Raw genomic sequence first — 13,644 nt, forward strand, 5'->3', positions numbered from 1 at the left:
GTTTTTCCAATTGTAAATAAAGCAGCAATAAACATGGGGGTACAAGTATCTTTTTCAATCAGTGTTTTTGTGTCTTTTGAATAGATACCTAGGAGTTTCACAGCTTGATTTTTATAGATCTTGATTTGATTGCTGTTTGAGAGAAGAGATCAATATTGTATCTTTCAGGACGCCTCTATTCCCTGAAATTCACACGTAGAAATTTCTAGATTCATAGCAAAGCTGAGAGATTTTTCAGGGGAAATGAACCAGACAAAGAGACATAATAACACTGATAAAGACTGTCAGTGTCCTGGGCCCTTGTTACAGGAGGATGCTGGGTAGAGAAGAGGTGATCTGTTATTTTTCATCATGTTTCTACTAGTGACACATCTTTCCCTTCTACTCACCCACCTACCTATCTATCCGTTCACCTATTAATCTGTCCAATCCATCTAGCAAACTGTCATGTATAATTCACTAATTATTGCATAATTTAATTAATTATGCATAATTTATTAATTTATTAATCCTACAGAGTGTCAGCCTCTGTATTGCTGAATATGTCAGTAGTATAACTGTTATGGTTCCTACCCACATGGAGTTTACTATCAATCCAGGCTTTAAAAGGGGGAGGGCCCTGGTGGTGCAGTGGGTTAAAGCACAGCACTAAGAAGCTAAAGCCACTTCAGAATGAGTTCAATCCCCGCCCCAGAAGTGACCCACATGGCATGGAAGACCTCTCCTGACCTGCCTGCTGCTCCACTCAGCAGTGTACTTTGTCGATCAGCCTGTTCTGCTCCCCACTCTGTCTCTGGTGAATCCTCTCACCGCCCTGCACCTCTGGCCTATACCCCAGTTCTGTATGCACAAATAAATAAATCTTTAAAAAAAAGAAAAAGCTTAGTCTGATGTTGCCTGGGTTGCCCTTGATAGTTTGGTTTCATAGACCTGCACCCATCTGTTATCAACCTCATCTCATCTTGGTAATAGAGCCTAGTGGAAAGACTAAAGACTTTAAGTGTTAGGTAGACCTGAACTTGAACTAGCTTTCAGGCTAATAGGGAGATAGTATAGGTATACAAATCTTTTTCATTTGCGCTCAACACCACGTAATCAGGACTAAGACTGCAAATAGTTTTGTTTTGTCCATTTAATTTTCTATCTGCCCCCATCCATGTTTTATTTAGTGCTGAACATGTGCCAAACCTAATTGTGAGTAGTAAGAGGACAGTAGTAGAACTGAAGGTGGAGATGGGCGGTCACTGGGATTGGGTTTCATTTGCTCTGATGCACTAGTTGTTGACACTTGCGCTGGATGCCAGTCTTGGCAGCTGTTGGATTGTCTTTGCCATGTCATTTGATCGGACTCTGAAGATAAGAATGAGAAACAAATAGTTTTTTTTGCTTGATTTGATTTCTTCAAGATGTCAAGGCCATAAGGAAGGAGTTGCCCATGACTATCCATGTGGGTCTGGTGATCACCACTGGTTAATAATCTGTCAAACTCTATGCTCTGTGACCAGTTTGACTCAGGATCAGGGGCCAATTTCAGAGGGAAAATCAGCTTTACAGTTGACTAATGTCTTTTCTATCCATAGATTGCATAGAGAAAGTTGGAAAGTTAGAAGTTTAGTAATGAACTATGTGTAGCTGTTATATAAATTGAAGTCAGTAACAAGTAAGTGGAAGTCATTGATCTTTGAAGAAGGATTTGTTGTGATGACCACAGTATTGGAAGGGCCCTGAGGGATGGAGGTCCCATTGCTCCTGGACATAGCTTATGACAGGCCTTATATGAGGAGTTCTGTCAGACCCATTCTATTTCTGAGGATAGAGGCCAGACTAGTTACAAGTTCATTACTCTAAGGAAAGGTGTTTCAGAAAGGAGTTGCCCGAGTTGTTTAGCTTCATTGGTATTTTCTATGTCCATCTGAAAAAAGGGTTCCTTTATTCAGCAGTTGACTCTCGTCATGGTGATGTGAAGACAGGAGGCAGGATTGGAAGCTATTCATTACTAGGATTCTGGCTTAGTTCATAGCTGATGGTCGGTGTTAAGCAGTGCAGTAAGCATTTCAAAGGGTTAATTCTCAGAACAAGCCTGTGGGGCAGATACTGTTATCATCATCACTCAACGTGGAACCCAGGGCTTGACTGTTTGCAATTTTGCCCATGTCACGCTGCTAGTATGTGTCAGTCAGCATGACGGCTGTCCTGGATTTTTTATTCCTGATGTATCTTAATTGACAGATAAACTGATATCATTTGTTAGTATGCCAAACTCCATCCAGAAGAGTAGAAAACTCAGTACTTGGTTTTAGTTACTGGGAAAACATCTTTTATTAAAGGGGATTTCAAGAGCACAGGTTATTGAATTTTCTGATCACTTTGATCTTGAAATAATTTTAAACATATTATCCATTTCTTCCTTTAAAGTAGGTTCGGGTTACAACAGAGGAGAGCAGGGCAGGATGGAAAGAATAAAAGCTATGAGCTTACAAAATTCTTCATTGGAAGCCTGGCTCTGTGACCTTAGGCAAGTTATTTACCCCCTTAGCCTCTGTTTCTCTTTGGGAAATTAAGGATTCAGAGTAAGTTTTATGAGGATCAAATCATGTGATGCATATAAAGCTTTTGGCGAGTGCTGTGCACATGGTAGATTTCTCTCTCTTCTTTGTGGAGGTAACATTAGTTTACAACACTGTATATGATTCATAGGTATAGATTCATACCTCTTCAGATGTATGTTACCACACCACCCCCACCACCAAGGCACCACAGTCCACCATAATCCAGAGTGCTCCTTCCCGCTGGTAGTTTCAGTTTTACAGTCAGATTTCTAGGGTTGACTTCTGGTTTGGTTTTGTTTCTTTGTATTCCACAGGAGTGACACCATCCAGTTTTATGTTTCTTATTTCCTCTTAGCATATCCCTTCAAGTTCCATCTATGTTGTAGAGAATGGCAGGAGTTCATCTTTTCTTTCTAGCAAAGTTATTTCCATTGTATAGATGTAGATTTTCAATAAATTAAAGAAGGAATTTATTGCTTAATAGTTTAATAAACTATTTCCTAGCTTATTGATGAGGAAAGGGAGGCACAGAATAAGCAGAAAATTCTTCAAGGTACTGTTAGCTGTGCAGGAGTTCTTGAGATTGCTAGGATGAAATTGACGTTTCTGGATTTTCAGGCTGCTGTTGCTTTGCAGCCTGAAAGTCTTCTAGAATGTTCTATATCTTAGGTGCACTTCAGGGTGTCAGAATCAACTGGTGCTTTATATTTGTTCATAACTCTTGGTTAGATTTCAAATTATAGTTGAATAACCATTTCACCTAATGAGAATAAAGCAAGTCTGTACCTAAGAAGGCATAATATTGGCTGGCAGTGAACAATAACAGTGTTCTTTTTCTCTACTTAACTTTTTTGTTTTTTTACTTCTGTTTACAATTCTGATTTTGAATACCGACTCTAATAAAGAAATCTATGTTGTTTGCTCTCTAGTTCCTTATTCTTCTTCCTTCCTAGTTAGGGAATCAAAAACCCATGTATTTCTGGGTTTCTTTTTGGATGTGTGTTCCTTTCTGATGACACATCAATTCTTCCTCCATACGTTAATATTTATAATAAATAATTTGTCTGTTTTCTTCTTTCTTATTTATATAAGACATGGTCTTCATTCGACCTTCCTTGTTATCTTTTCATTTTTCTTTTCCTTATTTTTTGTGTTGATCAATCTTTTAAGTCACTTTCTTAGAAGAATCAAATCATTAAATTCTTGTGGCAGAGATGCTACCTTTTATTTTATTTTTGTTTTATTCCCCATCTCCTCCCCTACTCCTCTGCAAGCTTTGTAAGGATGCAGACACATGGAGCCATAAGGGTGATAATGAATTTAGAATAGACTTTTAATATTTATTGTGTAAATGACAGTTTGAAAATTAAACTCAGCTCATTCCAATGAGAAATTGTGTGTTGCAGTGAAAGCCCATCCAGAACCAAAATGGATCAAATCCTGGTGCTAGCCCTTTTTCGGTGGCATAAATGTAGGCGAGTTGCTTCATCTTCCTGAGGCTTCAATTTCTGTTCTGCAGAGAGAGACAGCTGCTCTAGCCTTGCAGAAGTGTTGAGGAGGTGAAATGGAATGGTCTATGAGATGGAATGGTCTATGAGAGAGTGAATGTCTGGTCCCTTGGTCTGCCTCACCCCTTTTCTCCCCCGGCCCCCCCCCCCAAGGCCCATGCCCTACCACTCATCTTCAGATGGCATCATGGAGGCCCCTGATGTCCTATCTATAGTCAGACTGGAGCTTCAGAGAAGGGAATCCATTAAAATTTGATGTGATCCTGGGAACTGTGAGGCTGGAGAGGTAAGGTGGAAGAGAAAGAATAAGAAATGAGAATAAGAAATTTGTAGTTCTTGAAGCATATAGTCACAGGCGTAGGGTTTAAGCTCCCTCCATTTGCATATGTGCCTGCCATGGTTTGTGTATATTCCTGCCCAAGGGGCATCAAGTAGTCTGTGCTTTCCTCTGTATCCACCTACCACCCATTGTCCTTAGTAGATCTCTTGAATGCCAGCTACATGATGGTTTTGTTCCCTTAGTGGCTTTTATCAGTGAATTCATTAAAAGTACTTAAATGGCTTTTTCTTCCTTTGGGGAGACCATAGCTCATTCCTTTACTTTTAACATTTTTTTTTGAAGTAGCATTGTATTATAATATATAACTTTCAGGTGTGCATCATTAAAAATCAGCATCTGTATCTACTTCATTAAGTTTGCTATTTAAAGTCCAATTTTGGTGACTGTTGGATTCGCTGTTCTGTAAATTTCTCCAAGGGGTCTCTTTCTTCTTAGTACTTCAGTAGCATCTCCAGCCATTACTCTCCCCAGCTTGGTTTTTCTTCACCAGTTTGGTTTTCCTTTGAACCCACCCTTGAGCACTGACTGGGGATGAATTCCCCCAAGTCATCAGTTCTGCAATGCAAATCCTGAAAATGCATTGACCTTGGCAAGGACAGTGACTCAGCCCTTATTGTAGTTATGATTCTGAACTGCTATTGAAAGGTAGACCCATTTTTCAACTGGGCAAACTGAGGTTATTGTTACTGATTTTATGTTAATGAAGGAAGGAAGGAAAATCTGTATGATGGTTTTCTGGAACCCAATGTTAGTGTCCGAGAACTCGATTACCGCAAAGGAGCATCACGCAAGAATGCAATTTGCAAAGTAGAGTTTATTGGGCTGGCTAGCCAGGGTCAAGCCGTTCCCTGCCGGACACGCAGGTTCAGGCAAGACCCCGACCAAAGGAAAGTCAGGGAATATATTGGCCTTGTTGGCCGTTACATGCGTCAGAGCCCGCGCAGATTCAATTTTAGCAAATGGATTCAAGGATTAACAGACATCACAGCCTGGGTCACAGTTTAACCACCCAATGACAGATTTCCAGGAATAGATGTCTCATTTCCTGGTGCCTCAGATCCAATCAGCCTGGACCACACCAGTCCCATCATCCAATCAATCCCAAATGCACATTGTCCCTCCTCAACCCATCCTGCACTCCGGAGGCGTGAGGCAGAGGGGGGGTGCCCGCCCAGGCCAGTCCAGCCCTGCTCAGCCACCCCCTCCACTCCTTCACCATCCCCACACCCCCGAATTTAATTCTATAATTAAAACAAAGGCAAAGAACACCTTGCCAAAATCAATCAATAAATACATAAAATCAAGGAATCATCCTCGATTTTTTTCTTTGGGAAACACTTTCTTACAAAATGACACTCTTTCCAGCAGTGGCAGTGGTCCCTGTAGTGACAAAGAAAAGGCTCTGGAGTGTGTCAGGATCTGCTCTGGGCACTGCCATATTGTCCCATCTAGGGACAATATATTCATGCACAGCTTCGGCTAGATGGGCTTCAGGGAATCTTGAACACTGACGCCCGAAATTTAATACCGAAATGGTATTAAAAGTTAGCACACGTTAACATTTCCCCCCAGGGAAAGGTTTGGAGCTTTTATCAAAGGAACTTGTGACCCACATTTTAGGGCCATTTTATTAAATGCTTTTAAGGAACCTACAAGCTCGAGAATGTATTTGTAATTTATTACCTTGCCTGTCACGTAGATGCTTAGGCTTGATGTCTTTATCAACTCAAGGCTGTTTTTCCTTCTTGCCTCTTTCCACCACTCTTCCCTCCTTGGAACCGTGCCGGGTGGGCCCACTCTGGAGGGGCTCAGATTTGCCCCACCTTGGCTTGACATCACACATGCCAGTGAAGAATGCATCCTCCTTCTTCTCCCAACCAGGGCTTTTGATGTTTCTCTTTATCTGATTGGCAACAGAGGCTCTTTGGCAGGGCTGGCCACATGCCCATCAGCTGGCCCTGCTCTGCCTGCCTGCATGTCTCTTCCATCACTGTCACCAAGAGCTCCTTGTTGCCTCCTCACTGCCCCCCCCCCACCATGGCATCAGTGGCACCTTTCTCATCTCCAGGTGCCTTCCTGCCTGTGTTCCTTGTTTTCTCCTGTCTTATTTCTATCCCAGCTGCTTCCCCCCCATGCCACAATGTACTGACTGGGGCCCCTGCCCCTGCAGGAAGATCTCCACTTCCTATGAACCCTGGGCATTTACCTGCCTTCTCCACTCACCTGCAGACGCTTGTGTCTGCCTTGTTCTCTGTGTGGTCCTCTTGTTCTTACATTGAGCTGGAGTACAGGGTCCTGCTCTCCTTCCTTTGTGCTCTGGGGTGATTTGGGTTTTGCTGACCCATGTTAAATGTCCAGCATAATGCAGGAGGAGGGAAGGGTAAAAAGCAGGGGTCTGTATAGATTGATCATGGACTGGGGGGACCAGGGCACTTGGCTGAGCTTTGTTATCCATTTTCATATTCCCTAGTCCTGAGACCAGGTAGCAGAAATCAAACTGCTGGCCATGGGCCCTCACTCGTGGTGTAACGGGTTAGAGCACAGCACTATGAAGATAGCTGCAGCCCCTTCAGCACCAGTTCGATCCCTGGCCAGGGAGGCAACCCACATGGCGCAGCAGACATCTCACCGGCCCGCTGCTCCCCTCAGCAGTGGACTTCGTCGATCTGCCTGTTCTGTTCCCCACTCTGTCTCTGGTGATCCTCTCATTGTCCCTGTACCTCTGACCTGTACCCCAGTTCTGTATGAATAAATAAGTAACCCTTTTTAAAAAATGCAGGCCAGGGCTGAAACTTAGGGGCAGTGGTGGTAGTTGTGGGAACCAGCTTCTCATCTAGGTAAAGACTGAAGGTAGAGATGAGGCCAAGGGGTGGTGAAGTCTTTGATTAAGGCTCTGGGGGAGGTCACCGTGTTTCTTTATTTTAGAAACAGCCGAATGCCATATCAGTTACCCAATTAACGTAGAAGAGGCAATTGTTTCTCTCTTTGTGTGTGTTGTTGTTGGTTTTCATTTAAAATAAATGAAGTTTAAATACTGCCTAGGGTCTGATTGGCACAGATTCCTTTTCCTTCACTCTATCTTTTTTCTCCTTCATTCCCCTCCCAACCCTCCCTCTCCCTCCCCCCTCCACTGCCTTCCTGGACAATTAGCAAAGTGTTTGGTCTTTGGTTTGGATGAATAATTGATTCAGAAGCTTTATGAATGATTCATGGCCCATATGGCGGGGCTCAGGATGTGCATGTCTGTGTGTCTGTGTGTCCGTGTCCAGCACCACCTCATACAAAAGACCAGAGGCTTCTTCCTGCCTGGCTGGGGGGCCCCTGGGGTAGTGCTCGCACATGGTGGTCTTTCAGTTTGTGTTCTATCAAAGGGGAGAGGGTTGGAGCTTCTCCCAGGAGGGCTCGGTTGCTGGCCGATGGAAACATTTCCATCCTTCTAGCTCACTGGTTCTGTCTTTGGTCCAGTTAACAAGTGGATTATAGTTTATCCCCTTTAAACTAGGCATCCACCATTCTCAAGCTGGATGGCTAATTTAATTTTCAAGATCTTTGAGTATAGGAGAAATCTTACCTGCCTGCCTTTGCATTAGAGTAGTTTAAGTCTTCCCTATTAGGGGACAATTTTTCTTTAGTTAACCTAGATACTCCCCGCTACTACACTAATTCTGTTTGTCTACCTCCTTCACAGGAGGTGAAGAACACCTGGTTGCCATTCTTTCTGCAATCTTCCTTGTCCTTGAAAACTGTTACTTAACACCTATGTTCTAGGACAATGAAATTCATGCCTCACTTTCATGCATCCTCTATCTGCAAACCCTCTTAATTTTGTAAGGGAAATTGGAGTCCCAGTGTATGCCCCACTCACTGGAAGGCAGCTAAGAAAAAGTAAGTTTCTGAGCAAGGCTCATTATCTCTTCAGCAGTCGACTCTACATTTTATTGTGGGGAGCTCAGACAGAGGTAGAGTGGAACACAAGACTGAAGCTACAGCTGTATGTTTACTATTCATGTGGTCTTTTATTCAGGAAGGTCATAAAGATATTCCATTAGCATCGATTAAAGATTGTGCTTATTGTACTTAAGCCCTTAATCTGTCTTGAATTTATTTGTATTATGTGAGCGATGAACATAGTGATCTATTTCCCTTATTTCTCAACTTCATTTAATGAAAGCACATCTTTTGCCTTCTGACTTTAGTGGCTATGCCTAATTCATATACCAAGAACGTTGAGGTTCTCTGTTCTGTCCTGGCAGCTATTATCGGTCTCTTCTCTAAATGACTTTCCTTTTTATAATTATTTCTGATAAGTTGTAGTGCTGATCGCCCCCTCTCCATTTGTCTTTAAAGTTGGGTAATCTTGGGCATTTTTGTTTCATAGGAATTTTAAATTGTCAGCATCTTAAGATCTTGTTTGGAAATGTATTTGGATATACCAGCTAATTTGGGGAGAGTTGATATTTCAGTGTTATGTCTTACTAATATCTCTTCATTTATTTTGGGATATATTTTAATATAAGAATGTTGGGATATATTTTAATATAAGAATAGTGCAGATTTCTCCATGTAGGACTTGAACATCTTTATTAGTGCTATTTCTGTGTTGGTTGGAATTTTAATGTTTTTAAATGATGCTATTCCTAGCAATCACTGCAATCCTTACATTGAATGTGAATAGTTTCTCTCTATTTCCTTAAAATCTGTCTCTCTTTCTCGTTTTCAATATTGTTTTCTCTAATCAAGTTAATTGAAGTAATTTAGTTATAGATTTTCTTAGATTATCCATGTAGAAAATCATACCAACATCAAAGAACCATTAATAGATCTTTCCATTTGTTTATGTATGTATACATTTGTCTAACACAGTAGCTAGGAAATGTAGAAAATGTTAAATAAGGGGTCTTCGTATATATTATATTGAAAGCTTTCAGATATGAGAGTGTTTTTAAAGCTTCATCATTAAGGAAGATGTTTGTTGTAGTGTTATGGTGCATAATAGTTAAATTAATTTCACCCACAGTTCAATATTTTCAAACACAAAGTATTAGAAGTTCCTTACAGGAGATGAAATATTGAATTTATTGTTAATGCTATTGAAAACGTAATTAAAATCTTTTTACTGAATTAAGAAATCTGGAATGGAAGTCGATGGATTTGTGATGGACATAAAATTCATAATCACAGCCACTGAGGTGTAGTGTTCTTCAGGTTGCATTCAAGACTATAAAGCAGTATAAACAATAAAATAGTAGGCAGCAAAGTTCAGAAAGCCCATCAAAGAAAGGGCAGAAAGTAAAACAAATAGAAAAAATAAACATGGAAGTAAGTTCTAACTTAATAGTGCTCAGAATACTTGTAGTAGATTAAACTTATTTTTTAAAAGATGGAATCCCAGTGATTTTATTTAATTCTCTAATCCTATGTTTAAAAGATCTAGCTAATTAAAGATGCTGATGAAGATTGGAACTAGGAAGGCTGCTGAAAGATATGTTAGACAAGTGAAAATAACATTTTTTAGAGCATTAAAACATTTAAAAAAACAGTAAGGTGATAAAGGGGGCATGATGACTATTTCATTCTAATAAAAGATCCTGTAAGAAGATGTAAAAGTGATGAATCTTTATGTATCATCAGAATAAATAATCTGGTAAGTATACGAGATAGAAAAATTCCCAAAATACAGCTAGACCTTTACAAAAAGTTCAATACCATTTATACCTACACACCTCAAAAAATTGAGCCCATCCTGGCCCTCCCTGGTGGCGCAGCGGGTTAAAGCACTGCACTACGAAGCTTAAGCCACTGAAGCTTAAGCCACTTCCCCATGAGTTCGATCCCCACCTGCCCCGAGGAGATCCACATGGCATGGCAGACCTCTCCTGACCCGCCCGCTGCTCCCCTCAGCAGTGTACTTCATCGATCTGCCTGTTCTGCTCCCCGCTCTGTCTCTGGTGAATCCTCTCAACCTCCGCATCTCTGGCCTGTACCCCAGTTCTATTTGAATAAATAAATAAATCTTAAAAAAAAATTGAGACCATCCTACATTTTTTTTCATCCTTTGTAAGTGATAACAGTTCCACTATTTTTTTTTTAAAGATTTATTTATTTATGCATGCAGAATTGGGGTACAGGCCAGAGGTGCAGGGGCAGTGAGAGGATTCACTAGAGACAGGGTGGGGAGCAGAACAGGTAGAGCAACTAAGTACACTGCTGAGGGGAGCAGCAGGAGGGTCAGGAGAGGTCTGTTGCACCATGTGGTCACCTCTGGGGCAGGCGGGGATCGAACTCATGCTGAAGTGACTTTAGCTTCTTAGCGCCACCAGGGAGGGTCCAAGAGTTCTACTATTAACCTGTTCATGTTTTATATGTCTTTCATGTCTTTCCAGAATGTTGACTTTGGGTTTTCTTAAAATTTCACTTCTGTTTTATATGATGGGCTTTCCTTTTCTTTAATAGTTAATAGTTCTACTATTAACCTGTTCATACCTTTCCAGAAATCAAAATTTTTCCTTAATTTTGGGTTTTCTTAAAATTTCACTTCTGTTTTATATGATAGGCTTTCCTTTTATTTTTTATTTTTTCATTCCAGATTCATATCTTTACTCCATCTGGGAAATACTTTTGAATTGTTTGTAATTTTCTTACTTTCAAATTGCTGCCTCTTTTTAAAAATAGTGTGTTCTTTCCATTTTATCTATTCTTTATTTCTGGCATTTATTTTAAATGATATTGGGATTTCTCTATATACCATCAGTGTCTTTTTGCTTTAGACTTTTCATCTTTTTAATTGGCTCGATACTAATTATTGGAGATATTGCTCAGTTTCACTTTGCAGATTTCCAAGCTCTGTTTTGCATTTATGCTATTGAGTCATCTTAAAATTTGCAGTGATTGAAACTTTTATTTGTACTATCTCCAGTTGATTTTTTTTTAAAGATTTATTTATTTGTACATACAGAACTGGGGTACAGGCCAGAGGCTCAAGGGGTGGTGAGAGGCTTCACCAGAGACAGAGTGGGGAGCAGAACAGAAGTACACTGCCAGGAGAGGTCTGCCACGCCATGTGGTCACCTCCGGGGCAGGCGGGAATCGAACTCATGCGGAAGTGGCTTTTTAGCTTCTCAGTGCAGTGCTTTAACCCGCTGCACCACCAGGGAGGGCCCAATCTCCAGTTGATTTTTAAAAAATGCTTGCAATAGTCTTGCACTTTAACCTAAGCTAATAATTATATGTACTCATTCTTACAGCAAGTTCTTTGATTTGAGTTTGTTTTCTTTCTTTGTGGTCCTGAAATTTCTCCAGTGTTTGATGGGTCCTATTTAGAGGATCATCTGTCATAGCTCTTTGTGTGGATTACTTGAGAGACTGCAGGCTCTGACGCCGCGGACTCCTGAGAATATGTGAGTCTTAAACCTGTTGCTGGTGTCTTTTTCTGATGGCGAGGCCAGTCACCTGTTCCTCTCAGGCACTGCCTGCCTTCTCACCCAGTGTCCATGCCCACTGCCCAGCTAATAGGCAGACATCCCTCTATTGCTACCTGGTCCCATATGATGACCAGGCAGCAACAGAGATGAGGAGAGTGGAAAGTGCTTGCTTCATCTTTCTGCAGACTTCACCCCTTGTCCACCTACCATCTGCAGACAGGAGCACTTAAGAATTGGGGTTTCCTTAGAAGCATCAGAGTGACCCTGCTTTCTGTCCAAAGCCATGTATCACAATCTCTATAATTTTTTTTCCCTTCTTGCTTTCCAGGGTGAATATTGTATGTGTTTATAAAGCTATTTCTCAAGCTGCCTTTCTGAGAGAGAGTTGGGGTGATTTCTTTGGAAGCTCAGTTTTCTCAAAAACTGGTGATGGTGTTGCTGGTGGTTATGGTGATAAAAACGATGGTGATGGTAGGGGTGGAGGTGGTCTTCTGGGTGTGATGGTTCTGATAGTGGTGGTGTCAGTGCTGTTGGTGAGGGTGCTAGTGTAGGTAGTGAGGGTGTTGGTGCTGGTTTTGTTAGTGGTAGTGCTGATAGTATTTGAAGATTTAGGTCAGGCATGTTCTAGATACTTTACATCCAAGAACTCATCTAACTCCTCAACAACCACATGGCGCATATATATTATTATTATCATTGCCACTTTATAGGTGAAGTCACTGAAGCATGGAGAAAGTAATTTACCCAAGTAAATGACTCTACTTCATAAGATTAATGTGAGGATTATTGAATTAATACATTTAAAGCACTTAACAAGGCACTTGAAGCACATTAAAACCACAAACAAAGGCAGTTGTTATTTTCTCAGAAGAGAAAAAGAGCTGATTGGTAACAGGAACTAACAACTATATGATGAATGAATGAAAAGACACGTACTAGTTCTATTCTAAATGGTCTGCAGTAGGTCATATAGAAGTTGTTGGGCAGGAAACTGGGGTTTAGTGCTTTCTTATGTAATAAATAAAAAACAGCCATGGGTTTCTGGACATCAGCCATTGGGTTCCTACCCTACCAGCTCAACATTTTATAATGTTAGCTTTTGAGTTCTTTATACTTGAAACACAGTAGCTTTTTCTGTTTTATTACATGTATGATCTCAAACAACTTAGTATGGTTTAAAAAAACTAACTGTTTTTAATTTCTCATATTCAGAATACAGCAACATACTAAGTTTGACTTTAAGGAAACTTTAATTTCCTTATAAGTATACATTGTACACACATCTACATGAATCTGCATGAGAAAAACATCTTTACTTTGAAAGTTCTGTGTTGAAAGTTAGCACCCAGCAGTATCTGGTACTGAGCAGGTGTTGAGTAAAGTACTGTGGGAAAAAAGTGATGTGCAGTTGATCCTTGAACAACACAAATGTGAGCTGCATGGGTCCACTTATATGTGGATTTTTCTGTCTACGGGCTCAGCGTTCATGCAGTCAGCCAGCTGTGGATGTTGATTGTTTGAGTCTGTGATCGTAGAGCCTGTGGGTACAGAAGGTGAAATATGCATGTATGGAGTCTGTGTCCCTAACCCTGTGTTGCTCCAGGTCAGTCATAAGTGTAAATTAGAATGTAAGTTTTTACCGTCACAGGAAGGGAGTTCAGTGGAAGGGAGAGACAGTTGAATAAACTGGAATTTATCACAGCACTTCAGACTCCATAGATTGTGTCCTGGGAACTTGGAGGTAGGGAATGGCGAGGATGGGGGAGAAAAATCACAGGGGAGATGTTTATTTTAGCTGGATGTTGAAAATAGGTAAGGAGTTGCCA

General features: G+C 40.8%; 1 protein-coding gene across 1 annotated transcript in view; it reads left to right on the forward strand.

Annotated features, from left to right (window-relative positions):
• Window positions 1-13,644, forward strand: part of CACNA1E (calcium channel, voltage-dependent, R type, alpha 1E subunit) — a 291,648-nt gene that overhangs the window by 44,104 nt on the left and 233,900 nt on the right. The gene's annotated exons all lie outside the window — the stretch shown is intronic.

This window comes from Condylura cristata, unplaced genomic scaffold, assembly GCF_000260355.1.
Source record: "Condylura cristata isolate star-nosed mole 26May11 unplaced genomic scaffold, ConCri1.0 scaffold00024, whole genome shotgun sequence".
Taxonomy (NCBI): domain Eukaryota; kingdom Metazoa; phylum Chordata; class Mammalia; order Eulipotyphla; family Talpidae; genus Condylura; species Condylura cristata.